The sequence below is a fragment of the Myxocyprinus asiaticus genome, chromosome 48, assembly GCF_019703515.2.
Source record: "Myxocyprinus asiaticus isolate MX2 ecotype Aquarium Trade chromosome 48, UBuf_Myxa_2, whole genome shotgun sequence".
NCBI lineage: Eukaryota > Metazoa > Chordata > Actinopteri > Cypriniformes > Catostomidae > Myxocyprinus > Myxocyprinus asiaticus.
In genome coordinates, this window is record NC_059391.1 from 2,542,288 (window position 1) to 2,564,899 (window position 22,612).

At 45.4% G+C, this 22,612-nt stretch overlaps 1 protein-coding gene across 2 annotated transcripts in view; it reads left to right on the plus strand.

The window, feature by feature from the left end:
• Positions 1–22,612, plus strand: part of LOC127437228 (anoctamin-3-like) — a 181,882-nt gene that overhangs the window by 73,490 nt on the left and 85,780 nt on the right. The gene's annotated exons all lie outside the window — the stretch shown is intronic.

Here is a 22,612-nt window from a genome sequence, read left to right on the forward strand (position 1 = left end):
ATATATGTATTATAAATATGAATATGTAATTGTAAATCCAAATATACTGTATAATATATTATATATTATTAAATATACCCGAATATAGTTGTAAATCTGAACATATAGCTATAAATCCTGAAAATGTACTTTTACATCTAAATATACAGTTATAAATGCCTTAATTAATAGTTATGGTGGTGGTGTAGTGGGCTAAAGCACATAACTGGTAATCAGGTTGCTGGTTCAATCCCCACAGCCATCACCATTGTGTATTTGAGCAAGGCACTTAATTCCAGTTTGCTCCAGGTGGATTGTCCCTGTAATAATTGCACTGTAAGTTGCTTTGGATAAAAGCGTCTGCCAAATGCATAAATGTAAAATGTAAATATATAGTTGTAAATCTGATATTATAGTTGACCTAAACTGGGGAAGACAAACACAGTGGATGAGGATGTATCCAAGTGCAGGATCTTTAATGATGATGATGGAGGATACACAGGAGGTAAACAACAGGATAAATCCAACAGTGAAGAAGACAGGGAACTAACAAAGCTAAAGATAAAGCTGAACACGCTCAAAACGGTGGAGATGATTGTGGACTTTAGGAGGAACACCCCAACACTGACCCCCCTCACTATTCTAAACAGCACTGTGGCAGCAGTGGAGTCATTCAGGTTCCTGTGCACTACCATCTCATAGGACCTGAAGTGGGAGACACACATTGACTCCACTGTGAAAAAGGCCCAGCAGAGGTTATACTTCCTTCGCCAGTTGAGGAAATTCAACCTGCCACAGGAGCTGCTGATACAGTTCTACTCAGCAGTCATTGAGTCTGTCCTCTGCACTTCATTAACTGTCTGGTTTGGTTCAGCTACGAAATCAGATATCAGAAGACTACAAAGAACAGTTCGAACTGCTGAGAGGATTATTGGTTGCCCCCTGCCCCCCCTTCAAGAACTATACACTTCCAGAGTGAGGAAAAAGGCTGGAAAAAATCACTCTGGACCCTACTTACCCTGCCCACTACCTTTTTGAACTGTGGCCTTCTGGCCGGCGCTTCAGAGATCTGAGCTCCAGAACCGTCAGGCACAGGAACAGTTTTTTCCCTCAGGCTATCCATCTCATGAACAGTTAAATTGCCCCATTGAGCAATAACTATGTGCAATACACAGTTTAGTCTTTCTTATATTTATCCAACACTCCAACCTCTTCTGCCATTTCATTCCTCTGAAAAAAAAAACAAAAAAAACATTTGCTCTGTACACAACAGATTTGTATTTACACTTTATATAACAGATTGTATTAGATTTGCACTACCCATGTGTATGTGTGTCTGTACATGTGTGTATAATTTTTTTTTTTTTTTTTTATTAGTATCTCTGTCTTGCTGCTGTTTTTGTATTGTTTTTGTATGGTTGTACACTGGAAGCTCCTGTCAAAAAGACAAATTCCTTGTATGTGTAAGCATACTTGGCAATAAAGCTCATTCTGATTTTGATTCTGATTCTGATAACACTTAGGTGAGAGCTAAGTGTGGTCTCTCAACAAGGTGAGAGCTAAGTGTGGTCTGAGCTATGTAAAATGACGAGACTAGACAACAACTAAAGGCAAAGAGAGAGAATAAATAGTGTCCTTGATGAGGGGTGATTGGTGACAAGTGTTGCTGATTAACTTAGTCATTTTTCAAGTCGTCATTTTTATTTGTATAGCACTTTTCACAACACACATCGTTTCAAAGAGCTTTACAGAAAATCATGCATTTAACAGAAAATGAAAATGTAATATCTATAAAGTCTTAGAGTCATCATAGTGTAGTTTGATTAAATATGATTGTAAATTGTGTATAAAAATTTAGAATTTTTAGGATTTAGAACCCCAGTGAGCAAGGCGACTGTGGCAAGGAACACATAACCCATAAGTTGTTGGTTAATAGAGAAAAATAACCTTGGAAGAAACCAGGCTCACTGTGGGGGCCAGTTCCCCTCTGGCTAAACAGCATGAATATAATGCCTATATTAGTAATTTATGTGCAGTGCAAGTCATGGTTTAAAATTAGTAAACTAAGTAAGTGTTCAGGGCCAGTGTTTAAACTAATTTCTAGTTTAGACTAATGTCTTTGATGTTCATCCTGGATTAACTGCAGAAGTTCACAAAGATGCATTGTCCTTTGTTAGTTGGCTGATGAAGGCTTTTATAGGCAATTAATTGATAGCCCATGTATTCCTTAAGAGTGTATTCCATCATTAGACCAAGGTGTTGCAGGCAGAGATCAGTGAGGTGCATCGCAGTTTAACCGGTAAGTAATTTCTATGAGGTCTATTCTAAGTCCAAGGCTCGGGTAGTGGCATATGAAGTAACCCATGTCTTATGGTTGGAGATGGCATCAGTTCATCCCCTGAAGTCCATTGTAATAGACTGAAGTGATGTCTGGCTGGCACTGGCTGCATTTAGTTGTCATCACACGCTCCACCATCATTCCTGTCCCCAAAACCAAAATAACAGGACTTAATGACTACAGACCTGTCGCTCTCACGTCTGTAGTCATGAAGTCGTTTGAGAGACTGGCTTTGGCCTACCTGAAGGACATTACTGGACCCCTGCTGGACCCCTTTCAGTTTGCTTACCGAGCAAACAGGTCTGTGGATGATGCTGTCAATATGGGACTGCATTATATCCTGCAACACCTTGACAGACCTGGGACTTATGCAAGGATCCTATTTGTGGACTTCAGTTCAGCCTTCAATACCACCATGCCTAATCTTCTCTCAACCAAACTGACCCAGCTCTCTGTGCCCTCCCCAATCTGTCAATGGATTACCAGCTTTCTGACAGATACTCAGCAGCTAGTGAGACTGTGGAAACTCACATCCGGGACCCTCACTATTAGCACTGGTGCTCCTCAGGAATGCATTCTCTCTCCACGGCTCTTCTCCCTGTACACGAATGACAGCACTGCAAAAGACCCCACTGTCAAGCTGAAGTTTGCAGATGACACCAAGGTCATCTGCCTCATCTGTGACAGTGACGAGTCTGCATACAGATGGGAGGTTGATCAGCTGGCTGTCTGGTGCGGTCACAACAACCTTGGGCTGAACATGCTCAAAACAGTGGAGATGATAGTGGACTTCAGGAGAAATCCCCCACCAAGTCAGACAGAAGGAAACTACAATGGACATTCAGGACTGCTGAGAGGATTACTGGTGCCCCCCTGCCCACACTCCAAGACCTGCACATCTCCAGAGTGAGGAAACGTGCAGGTAGAATCACTCTGGACCCCACACACCCTGCCCACTCCCTCTTTAAACTGTTGCCCTCTAGCCGGCGCTACAGAGCACTGAGCACTAGGACATCTAGGCACAAGAACAGTTTTTTTTTTTGTTGTAATTAACATTTTTATTGATTCCTATGCACATGACAGTGGAAAAAACTCAACACATATATAAAGAATCAACATCTTACATTTAAATTCTACTAATACAATCCCACCCTGACCCCTAACGAACACCCCTGTGGTCCCACATAACACACACACAATCCCAAAAAAAAAATTATATATATAATGTATATAAAATTATATATATATATATATATATATATATATATATATATATATATATATATATATATACACAAATAAATAAATAAAATAATAATAAACATACATGATTAAACTAAACTACACTCTCCACATCCCCTCCCCAAGAGTCCCCAAAAAAACTAAATATTTGCCCCATTTTTTAGCAAATAAGTCCATAAACTGGACTCAAGATGGCGCCGAGTATGGCTGCTGCGTTGCGAGCTCCGACACAACTTAGCAATGGTTTGTTTGTTTTGTTTACAATTCTTATGTTTCTTGTCTTGGATGTTGCCTGCCTTATTGTCTACGACAGACAAACACTTTTGGACATTGGCTCAGCGATCTCACACCGTAAACCGGACTTCACATTCCTCAATGCCGACCCGCTGTTTACAAACACGCAAGCGGAGCCCTTTGTCTGGGCAGCACGGCCGCGGAAACGCAGGAGGAAAAGGGGAAACAGAGCCGGCGTTCTCATCAGAGTAAGACGCCGCGCAAATCGACCCCCGCTACCCACTATTCTACTGGCAAATGTTCAGTCTCTGGATAACAAGCTCTGCGAGCTGAAAGCGCGTATCTCTTTCCAACGAGAGACGAGGGACTGCTGCGTTATCTGCCTTACGGAAACTTGGATGTCTGCGGAGATTCCAGACTCAGCCATTGAACCCGCGGGGTTTTCCATGCTCCGAGCGGACAGAGCGAAAGACCTCTCAGGTAAAACTAGAGGAGGTGGTGTATGTTTTATGATCAACAAATCCTGGTGCGATCAGAGGAACATACATTCTATCAAGTCTTTCTGTTCTCCTGATCTGGAATTTCTTATGCTTCTGTGTCGACCATTCTGGCTACCGAGGGAATTCACAGCGGTCATTATCACTGCTGTGTACATTCCCCCACAAGCCGACACAGACCAGGCACTCAAGGAACTGTATGGGAGTATAAGTGAGCAGGAAACCGCGCACCCTGAGGCCGCGTTCATTGTGACCGGGGACTTTAATAAAGCCAGTTTAAAATCAGTCGCACCAAAATATCACCAGCACATTAGTTTCAACACACGAGGGGACCGGGTTTTGGACCATTGCTACTCTCCGTTCCGGGATGGCTACAAATCCCTCCCCCGCCCACCATTTGGCAAATCGGACCACTCTTCCATTCTGCTTCTGCCCGCTTACAGGCAGAAACTGAAACAGGAAGCACCCACCCTCAGAACGATCCAGTGCTGGTCGGACCAATCAGACTCTACGCTACAAGACTGTTTCGATCGCACGGACTGGGAGATGTTCCGGTCCGCCTCTGATGACGACATCGAGCTTTACGCTGATAGCGTAATGTGCTTCATCAGAACGTGTGTAGAGGAAGTGATTCCGACCAGAACTGTGCGAATCTATCCGAATCAGAAGCCGTGGATCAACAGCGATGTTCGCGCAGCACTTAATGTGCGGACCTCCGCTTTTAATTCCGGGAACGCGGAGGAGCATAAACAAGCCAGTTATGCCCTCCGAAAAACTATCAAAACAGCAAAACGCCAGTACAGGAGTAAGATTGAAGGACAGTTTAACACCACCAACTCTAGAAGCATGTGGCAGGGAATTAACATCATCACGGACTTTAAAGGGAATAAAAACTCCGCCATGAACACCGCTGCCTCTCTCCCAGATGAGCTAAATAGTATCTATATAGTATCTATATAGTAAAAAACAAAAAAAAAAACACAAAAAACAAAAACAGCATATTGTATACTGTGCAATGTATGTTATTATTGTATATTGTTGAGTGTAATTGTGTATAACAGATGTTTAAATTGTGTTGTGTTAATCTGATGTTTTAAGTTGTGTAATTATGTATAACAGATGTTTAAATTGTGCTGTGTTAATTTGATGTTTTAAGTCGAGTTTAATTATGTATAACAGATGTTTAAATTGTGCTGTGTTAATTTGATGTTTTAAGTCGAGTTTAATTATGTATAACAGATGTTTAAATTGTGTTGTGTTAATTTGATGTTTATTGTAGATTGGCGTATGTCTCATCACTGTCACGACTGCTATGTTGATCGGAACTGCACCCAAGAATTTCACACACCATTGCACTTGTGTATATGGCTGTGTGACAATAAAGTGATTTGATTTTTTGATTTTTTTTTGATAAACCCCAGCCTTCTACTTACCACCTCTTCAAATGCAACTACCCTCCCCATTTCCACACACCACTCCGAAAAAGATGGTGCTCCACTTGACTTCCAACCTCTTAAAATTACTTGCCTGCCAATCATGAGACTGGTCAGAATCCGATTTTTTTTATGTGATTATCCCCTAAATGCATGACCGCCCCATCACCCAGAATACAGAGTCTGTGACCTGCAAAACCTGAGTGTTCAAAACATCACACAAATCACACATCACACAAAAACCCCTCAACCAAAACTTCTGGATCTTAACACACCCCCAAAAGACATGGGTAGTGTCTCCAACTTCTGACTGGCATCACCAGCAAGTGGGTGTGTCTTTAAGGCCAAGCCTATATAATCTAGAGGGGGTCCAATAAAATCTATGTAAAATCTTAAATTGCATAAGGCGAACCCTTGCATCTCTAGATACAGACTTGACATTTTTAAGAATCTTAGTCCACACTCCATCCTCCAATACCAAATTATAATCTTTTTCCCATACTCTCTTGAGAGAAGTCAAGGCTCCTTCCCCCAGACTCTGAATTAGTAGGGAGTAATACACTGATGCTTCATGGCCTTTTCCAAAAGCAGCAATCACCTCCCAAAGCACCCGCCGCTTTAGGGGGGTGCGTGCCACTCCCAAAAATAGTGCAGAGTAGGTGGCGAAGCTGTAAATACTTATAAAACTGAGATCTGGGAATGCCAAAATGTTGAACCAAATTTTCAAAAGGTCTCAATACTCCACCTTCATATAGGTCAACGAGTGTATTAACCCCCTCACAATCCAAACTGACCAACAAAAAGGGGACTTATTAATACATAGTTTAGGGTTCAGCCATATGCTCGAGGCTGCGTTTAAATAAATATCCGAATTAAACACTCTGGACACTTTTGTCCATATCAAGTGCAAATGCAAAATAACGGGGTGCGACTTAACCTCTCTGGTTAGTTTGATCGAAAGGCTTTGCAGTGGCGAGATAGGGACAAGAACTTCCTTTTCAATACAAAACCAGGGAGGGGCTCTCTCAGGTGGAAGCGACCAATGAGCCAAATGTCTAAGACCGAACGCGTAATAATAAAACAAAATCTTGGGTAGGCCTAACCCACCATTGTCAATTGGCCTATGTAACTTGTTGAAATTTAACCTGGGGCGCTTACCATTCCAAATAAAGGACTTTGCTATGCTAACAAATTGCTTGAAATAAGAGAGTGGGACATCTACAGGGAGAGACTGAAGCAGTTAGTTGAATTTTGGAATACAATTAATTTTAATAACATTAACCTTCCCAATCATCGATAAATGTAATGAAGCCCACCTGCCCACATCGCTCAAACCTTTTTATTAAAGGGTCAAAATTAACTCTAACTAAATCAGACAAATTTGCTGGGAATAAAATCCCCAAATACTTAATGCCCTGTTTGGGCCACTGAAAGGCGCCCGGCTGGAAAGCCATTACTGGACAGTACACTGTCAGAGCCAAAGCTCAAACAAACTGAAAAAAGTCAAGAAACATAATAAAGCGGAACCCAAAAAACACTACAGCCTACAAAAGGATAAGAACTGACAAAGACACAGGTATCATGAGGGCATTATATACACAAGACATAACAAGGTTAACAAGATTAATTAACAAGACACACCTGGGAGAAATAAAGGGGAGCACAGAGATCAGAGACACAACAAAAACCGAAACCAAACTTCAAACTAAAAGTCTTAAACCTCCTAGTTACTTCTAGTGGCCGCTAGAGAAAATGCACCATATATACAGTGTGTATATACAGTTGTGCGCAAAAGTTTGTATACCCTTGGAGAATTGGTAATATATGTACCATTTTTAAAGAAAACATGAGTGAGCAGGCAAAACACATTTCTTTTATTTCTTATGGGATTCATATTCAACTGTAGGTTATAACAGAATGGCACAATCATAAAACAAAACATGGCAACAAAGAAAAAAAATGAAATGACCCCTGTTCAAAAATCTGCATACCCTTAGTTCTTAATACTGTGTATTGCCCCCTTTAGCATCAATGACAGCGTGCAGTCTTTTGCAATAGTTGTCTATGAGGCCCCAAATTCTTGCAGGTGGAATAGCTGCCTATTCGTCTTGGCAAAATGCCTCCAGGTCATGCAAAGTCTTTGGTTGTCTTGCATGAACTGCACGTTTGAGATCTCCCCAGAGTGGCTCGATGATATTAAAGTCAGGAGACTGTGATGGCCACTCCAGAACCTTCACCTTTTTCTGCTGTAACCACTGGAGGGTCAACTTGGCCTTGTGCTTAGGGTCATTGTCGTGCTGGAAAGTCCAAGAGCGTCCCATGCGCAGCTTTCGTGCAGAAGAATGCAAATTGTCTGCCAGTATTTTCTGATAACATGCTGCATTCATCTTGCCATCAATTTTCACAAGATTCCCTGTGCCTTTAGAGCTGACACACCCTCAGTATATATATGTGTGTGTGTGTGTGTGTGTGTGTGTGTGTGTGTATATGTATATATATATATATATATATATATATATATATATATGTATATGTATATATTTGTTATTAAGTATTTTTTACAGTATATAATAATTTTAAATAAATGTACTGTATTACATTTAAATGAAAGGCAGTTCAACAATTACTGGAAGATATAATTATCTTAATCTTTTATTTTTATTTTTTAAAATGTCTTTTTTTATTTATTTATTTTTTTGCAATATGTTACTAGGCTTCAGTTTCTTTAAGTGAAATATAATTTCTTATCATTTTTTTTATTTTATTTTTTGATGTGAAATATGACCTGGACATGTTCTTGACAGGTTTAATGAGATTCACCCACATGTTGTTTTACTTGTGTATAATTAAATAGTTTTTTAATCAAGTAGTTTTCTTAGTAGCGAAGCTATATTTTTGATTAGGTAGTGGTGTAGCTTTGACAACTAGATTTTTCTAATTGGATTCGCCATCAAGATCTGCACTTGTGGGTGAATCATTTTCATCTACTCCCTGTGCTGCTCTGGCGATCTTCGCTTATTGACACCTTGCCGTTGTGACAACAGTGTGTGGATTTTCTTCTCCTATCCGGTGTGTCAGTGGACGAATGAGACAAAAATGTTCCACCAATTCAGCTTCACCTTCGAGTGGATTACTTCTACAGCATGTTGTACCTCTACGAAAAGCGTATCCTTGAATTATTGTAGCGTTGTCATTTTTTTACATTTTTTATTATTATTTTTTTAATCCCCTTTTCTCCCAATTTGGAATGCCCAATTCCCACTACTTAGTAGGTCCTTGTGGTGGCACAGTTACTCACCTCAATCTGGGTGGTGGAGGACAAGTCTCATTTGCCTCCACTTCTGAGACCGTAAATACGTGCATCATATCACGTGGCTCGTTGTGCATGTCTCCTCATGTGTAGGTTCATGCTACTCTCCGCGATCCACGCACAACTTACCACGCGCCCCACTGAGAGCAAAAACCACTAATTGCGACCACAAGGAGGTTACCCATGTGACTCTATCCTCCCTTGCAAAACGGGCCAATTTGGTTGATTAGGAGACCTGGCTGGAGTCACTCAGCACACCCTGGATTCGAACTCGTGACTCCAGGGGTGGTAGTCAGCGTCCCAGGACCCTATTGTAGCATTGTCATAAACACTTCTCCTTTTTATTGTGTTTGTGTGTATTTGTATACTGTTTACAGACATCTAAAAGAGTTGTTTGCTTAATGATGTCTTTTTGAAGATGGTGTTTTGCAAATGTTTTCCTCCATGCAAAGGGTATATCCCCCTGACTAATGGGCAAAAGCACTGTGTTCACTGTCTGGGTCAAACCTACGCAGTGGCGGCACTGGATGATTCAGATTACGTTCACTGTGAACGCTTGAGTCAAGACGCTCCGCTCTTGGTTCACCCTCTTTCTGAGGGATGACGCCGGTCCCTTCCACCATGCTTCTCCTGTGGATCCCAAGGGACCACAAGAGGGAGACCTGCGAGGGTGAGATGATGAGCTTGTGAGTTTGAGGATTAAATTTCACAAGCCCCGCATGCCTCCTCATCCCCCCCTCAAGTGCTTTTGCCTGGTGAGTACACCCATGATGATCTGCATCCCGCTATTGGGGCGCAGGGCTCCATTACGTTTGTCGGTTACTCTTAAGACAGGGACGATATGGTGTCAGAAGGTGAGGCCTGGGCACAGTCAGTTGATAAACTCACCAGTGTTTCTCTCCGAGTAGAGGAATGGCGTGCTGCGGTCTCTGAAATGTAACTGTTCCAGGTATTCTCTTGGGCAGTCGAGAACCTCAAACTGGAATGGCCCACTCCTAGTGTGCCTGAGCATTCTCTTCTCGACAGTCAGTCCTATCCGAGCTGGCATGACTCCATCTCCCGCAGGCAGGTGCCGTTCTTTTTTGAGCTGCACGAACAGCTGTCATTTGCTTACTCAGCTTGTTCGTGCCACAGGCTTCTTAACACTCGACTCGCTGAGCAGCGCGGTTATGCAGTGATTCACCTGCTGGAAGAGGTGGTAGCGACCCACCTGTGCCCCTCTTCAAACCCAGCGTGAAAAAACAAACCTGCTTACCTGTTCAAACACTGCAGGACGACATCAGTACTCTTAGGTAAGGCCTACGGACTGGCAGGTCAGCTCAGCACAAGCTCAGTGTGCCCATGCCGCTGTCAAGGAAAACGGAGACAGAGCCTCCAGTGAGACCTCAGCATTTGTGGCCCAAACGCAAGATCACAATGCAGAGGTGCCATCATCCTGGCAGGAGGCCTCCAGCCAATCTGGAGCAGTGTTCCTGATGTTACCGGCATGAAACAGGGACAAGAGTTCACAAATGTGTTTTCATTAAGAGAACCCGGATCATCCCTCCGAGTCCCTGTAGAGCTCTAATCGCCTTCACAGCTGGTTCCCAGGATCGAAGATTTGTTTATGTTTGCAGTGTTGTTGGCTTCATGGCAAGAGTGTGCAATGAACCAATAAAAGCTTCAAACATATTCACAATAAAGAGCTCTTTTCCAATTCATGCCTCATCACACACAATACGCAGCCACACTCCAAGGACGAGCTGTGTGCAACAGTCTGCAGAAACAAGGGGCCCCTTTGTCATCTGGCTCACAATGTGGACGCATGGTGTGACCTTATGGGCATACTCAGAACAATCACACAGGGCTATGTGCAACAGTTTGTATGGCGGCCGGCTTGTTTTAATGGCATTACTTCCTCTACATTAACTGTGCGGGATGTGCCGGTTCTACACTCAGAGATATTAAGTCTCCTCGTGAAGGGTTCGATATAGACAGTATCACCAGATGATGCTCACAGTGGTTTTTGCAGATGCTACTTCACCAAAAAGGCTGGCGAATTGCATCCCATTCTGTAATTAAGCTTCTTGAACCGGACACTCGTGAGGTTTCCATTCAAGATGGTCAGTCAGAAACAGATTTTGTCTAACGTACACTAGTGGCCAAAAGTTTGGAATAATGTACAGATTTTGATGTTTCGGAAGGAAATTGGTACTTTAATTCACCAAATTAATGCCACTTTGTGGCATTCAACACACAAAGTATAGTCAGGACATTGCTGATGTAAAAAACAGCACCATCACTATTTGAAAAAAGGTATTTTTGATCAAATCTAGACAGGCCCCATGTCCAGCAGCCATCACTCCAACACCTTATCCTTGAGTAATCATGCTAAATTGCTAATTTGGTACTAGAAAATCACTTGCCATTATATAAAACACAGTTGAAAGCTATTTGGTTCGTTAAATGAAGCTTAACATTGTCTTTGTGTTTGTTTTTGAGTTGCCACAGTATGCAATAGACTGGCATGTCTTAAGGTCAATATTAGGTCAAAAAGGGCAAAAAAGAAACAGCTTTCTCTAGAAACTCATCAGTCAATCATTGTTTTGAGGAATGAAGGCTATACAATGCTTGAAATTGCCAAAAAAAATAGAAGATTTCATACAAAGGTGTACACTATAGTCTGCAAAGACAAAGGACAACTGGCTCTAACAAGGACAGAAAGATGTGGAAGGCAAGATGTAAAACTAAACAAGAGGATAAGTACATCAGAGTCTCTAGTTTGAGAAATAGACACCTCACATGTCCTCAGCTGACAGCTTCATTGAATTCTACCCGCACAACACCAGTTTCATGTACAAGATCAAAGAGAAGACTCAGGGGTGCAGGCCTTATGGGAAGAATTGTAAAGAAAAAGCCACTTTTGAAACAGAAAAACAAAAAGAAAAAGTTAGAGTGGGCAAAGAAACAGACATTGGACAACAGATAATTGGAAAAGAGTGCTATGGATCTTAACACCATTGAGCTTTTGTGGGATTAGCAAGACTGTAAGATGCTTGAAGTGCCCAACAAGACAGCCACACCTATGGCAAGTGCTACAGGAAGCATGGGGTGAAACGTCACCTGAGTATCTGGACAAACTGACACCTAGAATGCCAAGGATCTGCAAAGCTGTCATTGCTGCGTGTGGAGGAGTTTTTGAACTCTTTGAAGTAGTTTAAGAAGTTCAGAATTTTTTTCCCCCATTGTAATAGTAATTTTTTTAATTATTAATGTCCTGACTATGCATTGTGATCAGTTGAATGCCACTTTTTGTGAATAAAAGTACCAATTTCTTTCCATAAGAGCAAAATCTGTACATGGACTAGTTTGTGTGAATCGACCTCTCTCCACAGGCCATTCTTGAGATTCGCCTTTGAGGAGACTGATTAGCATTTCAAAGTCTTACTCTTCAGCTTGTTCCTAGCTCCTCACACATTCACTAAATGTGTCGATGCGGTGCGCGCTTCCCTGTGTCTGAGCGACATGAACTGACGACTAGTTGCTTTTAGCACATTTAGAGGAACAAGCATGCAAATTAACCTGCTGCTTGCGCATTTGGAGCATTTGGGACATTTGGGACACAAAGTCAACTAATCAAAGACTGTGTTGATGCACAGTTGTCAGATCTTATTCTCGACTCGATCACTATGCTGGCACACCTGACAGAAGAAAGTACTATATTCAATCCATCTTCTAGTGCTTCAAGATGGGAAAAGCATTTCTGTTTAAACTTTTTCAACAGTCTCTAGGCCTTATGGCCTCCTCAGCAGCAGTCACCCTGTGGACTGGGACTACTGCAGAAAAGACCTCTTCAGTGTTGGCTCAGATAGAGGGCTCATCGTTCATGGTGACACGGTCACTTACTTCTTGAGGAATCATGTCGCTTCCTAGCTGCATTAACAATTTGGAAATCGGCCACGTTCTACCAGACAGGTGTGTCGCTCAGCCATGTAGACAGACAGCCTGCCTTTGGCACTTGGACAGGTGCGCAAACAACCTGACACATACATTTTCTAGGCTCTAGAACAAATTGCTGTATTTCTGGATTCCTGGATGTTCTAGCTCACAGATGGCCAGCGGGACGCAAGGATACGTTCCATCCCGTCCACTTGCTTCACCAAGTGTTGTGCAAAATGTGGGAGGATGAGGCGACTGTACTAGAGGTCTCCATTTATTGCGTTGCAGGATTAAATTTCCAAGTTGAAGGATGGTACTTCCAATGAGTACTGAAAAATCCGATGTGGATGTCTTTTTGTATTTGATCAATTAATGAATGCAAAAAAAAAAAAATATATATTGTTTTTTTACAACGTAAAATAAATGTGCACACTGCACATGCATTAAATGATCCAATATTTAACACTGTGTACAATGCATTAATTTGTTGTCACAGTGACGGTTTAAAGCAGATCAGTCTGAAATAGGGTCTGTTCTGCCAAAGGTTTCTGATTCATGTTTTCACAACAGCTTGCAGTCTGTCTGTTTGAGGATTTTCTCAAAACTCTTTGCTTCTGAAAGGCTTAGAAGCTCAGAATTACAGTCAAATCCTAAAAATCAAACATTTGTTGTGTGAGAGCAGCTATAATCGCACTAACACATGCATATGTGAGGGATTGCACTGGTGTGGGTGACCACCACTCTCTAGTGTAAATCACAGCTGTACTCAAATACAGAAAATGCTGTCTCAGACTAATAACAAACGTTTTTCAGTGTTCAGGGGTAGCTAACTACAAGTAGTGACACTACTAACTTAACTACATTTTTCAATAGCTTGACAGTAGCTCAGCTGCTTTTAAAACAGAGTAGCTTTGCCAGTAGCGACCTACATTTTCCAGCAAGTAGCGGTGTAGAGTGACCAAACACTACATTATGTTGGTCAGATTATAACTAATAGCCTTCTTTATTGTGTAGAATCGAAACTTCTTCCTGCAAAACGTCTGACGATCTGGCAGCATATTTCTGGCTGCTGCTCACAGCATCTTTCTTCTTTTGTAATGACAGATCACAAACTAAAATAGTGTGTTACCACCATCTCCTGGCAGCATATTACAGCTCACTTGGATAATAAGAGGCCTGATGGTTATGTAAAGCCTGATGGTTATGTAAAGTTATGCAACCACAGTTTGTTTACCTTTACAAGATGTACAGGGGCAGGTAAATCTGAAAATGATAATAGAACACCATTTTATTCTTCTATGAAACAAAGAATGTTTCAGACACTTTGTTCTTAATATAGACAACACAACATCTTTACTTTTTTTAATAAACTAATTCAGTAAGTTATTGCCTTTAGATTTATTTTCTGTTTTGAATATGTTTATTTCGTTTCCATTATCTGGGCGTTATTCAGAGCAGCAAGTGAGGTAATTCCTATCATGCATAACTATTTGATAACACATTTTCTCTATTTCTTAGCATTTAATTAACTATTATTTTCATGTCAAATAAATAAAATGACTGGTAAAATAAATAATTGATTATGTCATGTATTATTATGTGACTATCTATTTACAGGATGACCATACGTCATTTTTTTCCCCCTGGACATGTCCTCTTTTTGGACCTGAAAAAAGCATCTGGCCGGGATTTAAAAATTGCCTGTAAATGTCCGGGATTTGTCTTTGTCTTCACACTGATGTGTTCTCTACATATCAGGGATATTTAAACTAATATGATGGATTAAAATAGACCATGATGGAAATTTTACAACTTAGTCTGTCAGATATTTGTAGCACAACCTCTGTATGTGACCTGTAAAGCTGGCACTTGCGTGTCAATGGCAAAAAAGTCTGAATATACAATGAACAAGAATACAGGCGAGGACAGAAACAAGCCCTGAATCTCTATTCATATATTATCTATACTAAATATTGTGACAAAATGTCAGGCCAAGGAGGACAGTTTGTCAAAAATGTGATCTTTATGGAAGTAGGCTACACCTTGGCACAGCAGGAGGACTGAAAAATGTGAAGTATACCTTAAGTATATATATATATATATATTAATGGTTTTAGTGTTATTTTAAATGATCTTTTCTGGTTTTGATTTTATTTTGTTTTATTTTATGGCCGTTATAAAATGCATTAATGTTACTATTCATTAAATGTATTAAATACATTTCATGTATTTGTTTAAATATATTTATTGTATTTAATTAATGCTATTAGCGTAATTTTTATTTTATTTTATTATTATTATTGGTTTTATAGTAACATTGCAAAAATATTGCCTCATTAAGTAGCTTCAATGTAGCTAGCTACTTTTTGATAGTAACTTGTAGTGTAGCTAACTACTTTTTCAAAAGGGTAGCTTGACTGTAGCTTAACTACTTTAAATTATGTGTAGCTTGTAGCTTGTCAAACTACAGTTTCAAAGTAGCTTCCCCAACACTGCAGTTCCCTATCTGTCACTCACTCGACGTTGGTGTCGATGTGGTGACACTAGGGGTCACTCTTGGGAGCCCGAGACACCTCTGGTCTTTGATAAAAGGCCAATGAAAATTGGCGAGTGGTATTTGCATGCCACTCCCCCAAACATACGGGTATAAAAGGAGCTGGTATGCAACCACTCATTCAGATTTTCTCTTCGGAGCCGAACGGTCATGCTCATTGAGCTGAATACTACTGTTCATTCACCTGCTGGATCTGACGGCGCATTTCAGCGGCTTCTCCCTCCTCTGCACTGGTGCACTGCAGAGAATGCCCCTGGGCGCTTCGGCAGAAAAACTAGAGAGTATATTTTCTGAAAGAGCATTTTTCCCCTCTAAAAGAGTATATATTTCTCTAAAAGAGCGCTCACACGGAACGTCTTTTTAAAGACGCGTCTTTTTAAAGATGCTTTTCCGATTGTGTGTTATTCCTGGTTGTGCTCATTATCTCTCGCCTTCTAACGGTCACGATCACTGTCTTTCGTGTCTGGGCACTGCTCACGCGGAGACAGCGTTCGTGGATGGTCATGTTCTCATTGCGAGAATGTGTCCATGGCAACGTTGCGGTCGCGGCTCGCCTTCGTGAGGAAACGAGCCACCCCAGAGGCTCCCGCCTTGGTCCTTTTACCCACGGGCTTGAGGCCTGCACTGCTAGCACTGGGGGCGATTTGGGGACCCCAAATCCCCCCGCGGACCTCCCATTCCCCAGCACGCTCGTCTGCCCCGATCGGGCTTCCGGGTGAGTCCGCCGGCTCGTCTCACGGCGAGTTCGACCTCTTATTCGGAGCCCGCGAAAGTGATGAGCTCTCGAGCGCAGCATCGGAGAGCGGGCTCGTCCAGTCGGAAGCCTCAGCTGGGCTCCTCCCTTCGGGGTCGATCGCCCAGTCACAGGCTGACGCGGAGATGACGACATGCTTTCCCGGACAGCCGCGAGCGTTGGCTAGAGTGGATTTCACCGCTCTTCCCTGAACCCTCGCGGCTCTGTGATTGGTTCCTGGGCTCGCGGCGCCGCTCAAAGCCACGCCCCGCCCCGTTCCTTTCTTCCCGGAAGTGCATGAAGAGCTGACAAGGTCGCGGGAGGCACCTTTTACTGCCCGGTCCCGATCTTTTCAGCTTCCCCGCTCTCACTACCCTCGATGGTGGGGCAGCCAAGGGTTATTCGGCAATCCCCCGGTGGATAAAGGCGCTCGCGGTGCACCTATGCCCGCAGAGCGCCGCCACCTGGCGCGGGTGCCCAAAGCCCCCGTCCAAGGCCTGTAGGTTTACGTTGTCTCTGACGGTCAAAGCCTACGGCGCTGCTGGACAAGCCGCCTCCACCCTGCACGCCATGGCTCTCCTGCAAGTCCGCCAAGGCGCTAAAGGAACTGCACGAGGGTAGTTCCGCCCCGGGATTGATGCAGGAACTGCGCTCGGCGATCGACCTCGCTCTCCGAATGACGGAGGTCACGGCGCGGTCTCTCGGGTGGACGATGGCCACACTAGTGGTCCAGGAGCGCCACCTTTGGCTCAACCTGGTCGAGATGGGTGAGGCCGACAGGACACGATTCCTTGCTGCCCCCATTTCCCAGGCGGGCCTATTCGGCGACACCGTCGAGGACTTTGCCCAGCAGTTCTCGATGGTAGAGCAGTAGATGGATGCTAGCCGTCTTGTCCTGCCCCGGCGTGGCTCAAGATCCTGCACCCCATCTACTCATCGCTGAGGGCGTCCCCCTGCGGTGACTGCACCGGCTCCGCCGCAGCCCGCCCCTCCGGCCCGGCCCCGGCGTGGAGCCCACCGCAGGAAGCCGACGCCACCCGTCTCACAGCCGGCACCGAAGAACCCACGGAGGTCTTCGAAGCGCCCTGAGACGGGCGACCCAACGAAACCCACTGCTCTGGAGCTGGTAAGCAGATCTTCATCTTTTTGTTACCTTTTGCATTTAATTGCGCTGCATGCCCAAGTGGCTGCAGTACTCAAGAGCTCCGCAAGAGTGGTTTCCTTGTTCCCTGGGTCACATATACGGTGTGTACGGCTGGCATCACGACCACCGTCCACCACTCCATTTGGCAGGTTGGCGCTCCAGCGGCAGTCTCCCGCCCTGAGCGCCCAGCTGTGGCACAAATCCGCCCCCGATGTGACAGTCTCCACGGGTCATGAGGACAGGCCTCTTCCTCCCCCGTCCCAGGCTGTTCCGGGGGTGGTCACAAGGAGCCAGGTAAGTGCTTCAATGTCCTCGGACTCAGCACGGCCACGATGTGGTGTGGCACCTCAAGCTCCGCCCCGCCGCGAGGCCCCACCCGCCGGTACATCTGATGACGTTGTCCCTTTGGTCCCCCTTGCGAGGAACTCGGATGCATGGCTTGCGCTTTCCAGTCCGTCACGAGGGCTGGTCCGGACCGTCCGACTCGGCTGCACGATTCACTTCGCTGGACATCCGCCCAGGTCCAGCGGTGTCCACTTCACCTTGGTGAAAGACGGAAACGCTGCCACCTTGCGCGGAGATCGCTATCCTCCTACGGAAGGACGCGATAGAACCTGTCCCTCCAGCCGAGATGAAGAAGGGGTTTTACAGCCCCTACTTCATTGTACCGAAAAAAGGCGGTGGGTTGCGGCCAATCTTGGACCTGCGAGTACTGAACCGGGCCTTACACAGACTCCCATTCAAGATGCTGACGCACAGACGCATTCTAGCCAGCGTCCGGCATCAAGATTGGTTCGCGGCGGTAGACCCGAAGGATGCGTACTTTCACGTCTCGATCCTTCCTCGACACAGACCCTTCCTGCGGTTCGCGTTCGAGGGTCAGGCGTATCGGTACAAGTCCTCCCTTTTGGCCTGTCCCTGTCTCCTCGCATCTTTACGAAGACCGCAGAGGCTGCCCTTGCCCCGTTAAGGGAGGTGGGCATTCGCATTCTCAACTATCTCGACGACTGGCTAATCCTAGCTCACTCTCGAGATGGGTTATGTGCACACAGGGACCTGGTGCTCTCACACCTCAGCCGACTAGGGCTTCAGGTCAGCTGGGAAAAGAGCAAGCTCCTCCCGGTTCAGAGCATCTCTTTTCTCGGTTTGGAGTTGGACTCAGTCTCCTTGACGGCACACCTTACGAACGAGCGCGTCCAGTCGGTGCTGGCCTGTTTGAAGGCGTTCAAACAGAAAACAGCGGTTCCACTGAAACATTTTCAGAGGCTCCTGGGGCATATGGCATCCTCAGCGGTGGCCACCCCGCTCGGGTTGATGCATATGAGGCACTGGCTCCAGACTCGAGTCCTGAGACGGGCATGGCGCCACGGGACACACCGCGTGGCCATTACGTCGGTCTGTCACCGTCTTTTCAGCCCTTGGACCGACCTCTCGTTTCCACGAGCAGGTGTTCCGCTAGAACTGGTCTCCAGGCGCGTCGTGGTCACGACAGACGCTTCCAAAACGGGCTGGGGCGCTGTTGGCAACGGGCACACAGCCGCCGGCCTCTAGACGGGTCCGCGGCTGCGTTGGCACATCAACTGCCTCGAGTTACTGGCAATTCTGCTCGCCCTGCGGAGGTTCCGGCCGTTGATCCAGGGCAAGCACGTTCTAGTTCGGACAGACAGCACGGCAGCGGTAGCATATGTCAACCGCCAAGGCGGTCTGCGCTCCCGCTGTATGTCATAACTCGCCCGCCGTCTCCTCCAACGGAGTTAGCAGCACCAAGTCGCTGCAAGCCACTCACATCCCGGGCAACCTCAACACTCCGGCAGACGCGCCGTAACAACAGGTTACCCTCAAGGGAGAGTGGAGACTCCACCTTCAGGTGGTCCAGCTGATTTGGAGTCGATTCAGTCAGGCACAGGTGCATCTGTTCGCCTCCCAAGAATCCTCCCACTGCCCGCTCTGGTACACCCTCACCGAGGCCTTCCTCGGCATAGACGCGCTGGCACACAGCTGGTCCCCTGGCATTCGCAAATATGCGTTTTCCCCAGTGAGCCTGCTCGCACAGACCCTGTGCAAGGTCAGGGAGGACGAGGAGAAGGTCGTCCTGGTAAGCACCCTACTGGCCCGCCCAGACATGGTGCTCGGACCTCACGCTCCTCGTGACAACTCCTCCCGGGCAAATTCCCCTGAGGAAGGCCCTTCTTTCTCAGGGAAGGGGCACCATCCGGTACCCGCGCCCAGACCTCTGGAATCTCCATGTCTGACCCCTGGACGGGACGCGGAAGACCTAAGCTGTCTCCCACCTGCGGTGGTAGACACGTTCACTCAGGCTAGAGCTCCCCCTACGAGGTGCCTGTATGCCTTTAAGTGGTGTCTGTTCGCTAAGTGGTGTTCTTCCCATCAGGAAGACCCCCAGAGGTGCGCAGTCAGATCAGTGCTTTCCTTCCTGCAAGAGAGGATGGAAGGGAGGCTGTCCCCTTCCACCTTGAAGGTGTACGTTGCTGCCATAGCAGCACACCATGACGCAGTCGACGGTAAGTCCTTAGGGAAGCATGATCTGATCATCAGGTTCCTAAGAGGCGCCAGGAGGCTGAATCCCTCCAGGCCATGCCTTGTTCCCTCATTGGACCTCTGTAGTTTTTCAGGGTCTACAGAGAGCCCCCTTTGAGTTTTGCAGTCAGCCGGGCTTAAGGCACTCTCCTTGAAGACTGCCCTCCTGACTGCGCTCACTTCCATCAAGAGGGTAGGTGACCTGCAAGCGTTCTCTGTCAGCGAAACGTGCCTGGAGTTCGGTCCGGGCTATTCTCACGTGATCCTGAGACCCCCGACCGGGCTATGTGCCCAAGGTTCCCACCACTCCTTTTAGGGACCAGGTGGTGAACCTGCAAGCGCTGCCCCAGGAGGAGGCATACCCAGCCCTGTCGTTGCTGTGTCTGGTGCGCGCTTTACGCATCTATTTGGATTGCACGCAGAGCTTTAGAATCTCTGAGCAGTTCTTTGTCTGCTTTGGTGCACAGCGGAAAGGAAGCGCTGTCTCCAAGCAGAGGATCACCCACTGGCTCATTGACGCCATAACTATGGCATGTCTCGCCCAAAACATGCCGCCCCCGGTAGGGCTACGAGCCCCTTCTACCCGTGGTGTAGCGGCTTCTTGGGCCCTGGCCAGAGGTGCCTCTCTAACAGACATTGCAGAGCAGCGGGCTGGGCAACACCCAACACCTTTGCAAGGTTCTACAACCTCCGGGTGGAACCGGTTTCGTCCCAGGTAGTGGCACGCAACACAAGCGGATAAGCCCGGGATAGCCGGCCGGGTGTATCGCTTGCACATAGCGCCTTCCACCTCCTTTTGAGCTGAAGACGTGCGCTGTTAATTCCCAGTAGTGTTCACAAAAGTTGTTCCCTGGTTGACTTCCTCCGAGCCCTGTGGCAGTCGAGTTTTCGGAGAGACTCGCTGCCGGCCCAGTACATGTGCTAACTAAGAGCCCGGTTCTGGGGTAGGTGCTCCGCATGTGGCGGTTCCCTGTAAGGCTAACCCCATACGATATATATCTTCCGCTAATTCGTTTCCCTACTGGCAAACTGCGTCTTCCTTGGGCAGAGCCCCTCAGTCTCCATGTTGTAGTAACTCCTCCCCAATTGGGCAGGATCTACCTTGAAGGCTCTCCACATGGTTTGAAAGACCATGTGATGTATTCTTCCACTTAAATATCCCCCCCTCTCTTGGGGTGAGGTGTGGTCTCCGCGGTGTCCTCCCCTTGGGAGGGACACCCCCCGACTAGACCTGGCGGCCCAGTCAGATAATCCCCCTTCTTTTTTAGGGAGTGGAAAAAGAGAAGGGGAAAGAGGCCACGACTGCGTTAAGCCTGTCTCTATCTCTGGGTAGTCGACTTATCCCCAAAAAGGGCCATTTGACACTCATAACTGTGTTGGGGGAGGTTACGTGTCGACCTGGTGTGCTGGCTATGAGGCACACAGCAAGTCTGCCCACCACACACCGCCAGTTCACGTAACACAGTTCAGCCTTGTGGCGTTTTGTATAGGGACCCCTAGTGTCACTACATCGACACCAACGTCGAGTGAGTGACAGATAGGGAATGTCATGGTTACTGGTGTAACCTCCGTTCCCTGATGGAGGGAACGAGACATTGGTCCCTCCTGCCACAACGCTGAACTACCCGCTGAAATGGCCGGACCTTATATCGGCTCCTCGGCGTAAAACCTGAATGAGTGGTTGCATACAAGCTCCTTTTATACCCGTATGTTCGGGGGAGTGGCATGCAAATACCACTCGCCAATTTTCATTGGCCTTTTATCAAAGACCAGAGGTGTCTCGGGCTCCCAAGAGTGACCCCTAGTGTCACTACATCGACACCAACGTCTCGTTCCCTCCATCAGGGAACAGAGGTTACACCAGTAACCATGACGTTTTTTAAAGCTGAATTAGATCCATCGACTTTTAAAGTGGTGACAGAAAAATAATGGAGATAATCTGCAGACACAGCAGCTTTTAAGTGTAAGTGTAAGTGTAAGGTCAGTTTCTATGTATAGAATAATGTAACCTACCTGGTGAATTTTTTAAGTGAATTACAGCAGCTGTTACATTGATTCATTTTTCACATTGATTCTTTGTGCCTATCAATCTACACTATAAAAAGTGGCAGCCTACATTAGCTAAGGGAGCCATTTCTAGCTGGCATAACCCTTAAATGAATATTCTGGGATCAAAAAGTTAATTAAGCTCAAATGACAGCATTAGTTGCATTATTTTGATTATCACAAATATATATATATATAATTTTTTTTTTTGACTTGTCCCTCCTTTTCTTTAAAAAAAAAAAAAAAAGAAAGAAAGAAAGAAATCTGGGTTACAGTGAGGCACTTACAATGAAAGTGAATGAGGTCTGTCTGTAAACCTCATTCACCTCATTAAAGTACTCATAGTTTCAAAAGTATAGCCACAATACATAAACAATATGCTTGCATGTGTTAAAATGATTTTTGTGTGAAACAATCACTTACTAACCTTTTCCATGGAAGGTTATATCCAGTTTTACAACTCTGTTGCCATAAAGGCGTAATGCTGTAAACCCTAAAGACCTAAAACAACCATAAAATATTATGAGTTTTAACAGAGGAATTAAACTAAGCGCTTTTATGAAATTAAAAGATTCACATTTCTGCCTTTAAAGCCTCCAAAAATTGTCCCCATTCACTTCCAATATGTGCCTCACTGTAACCTCAA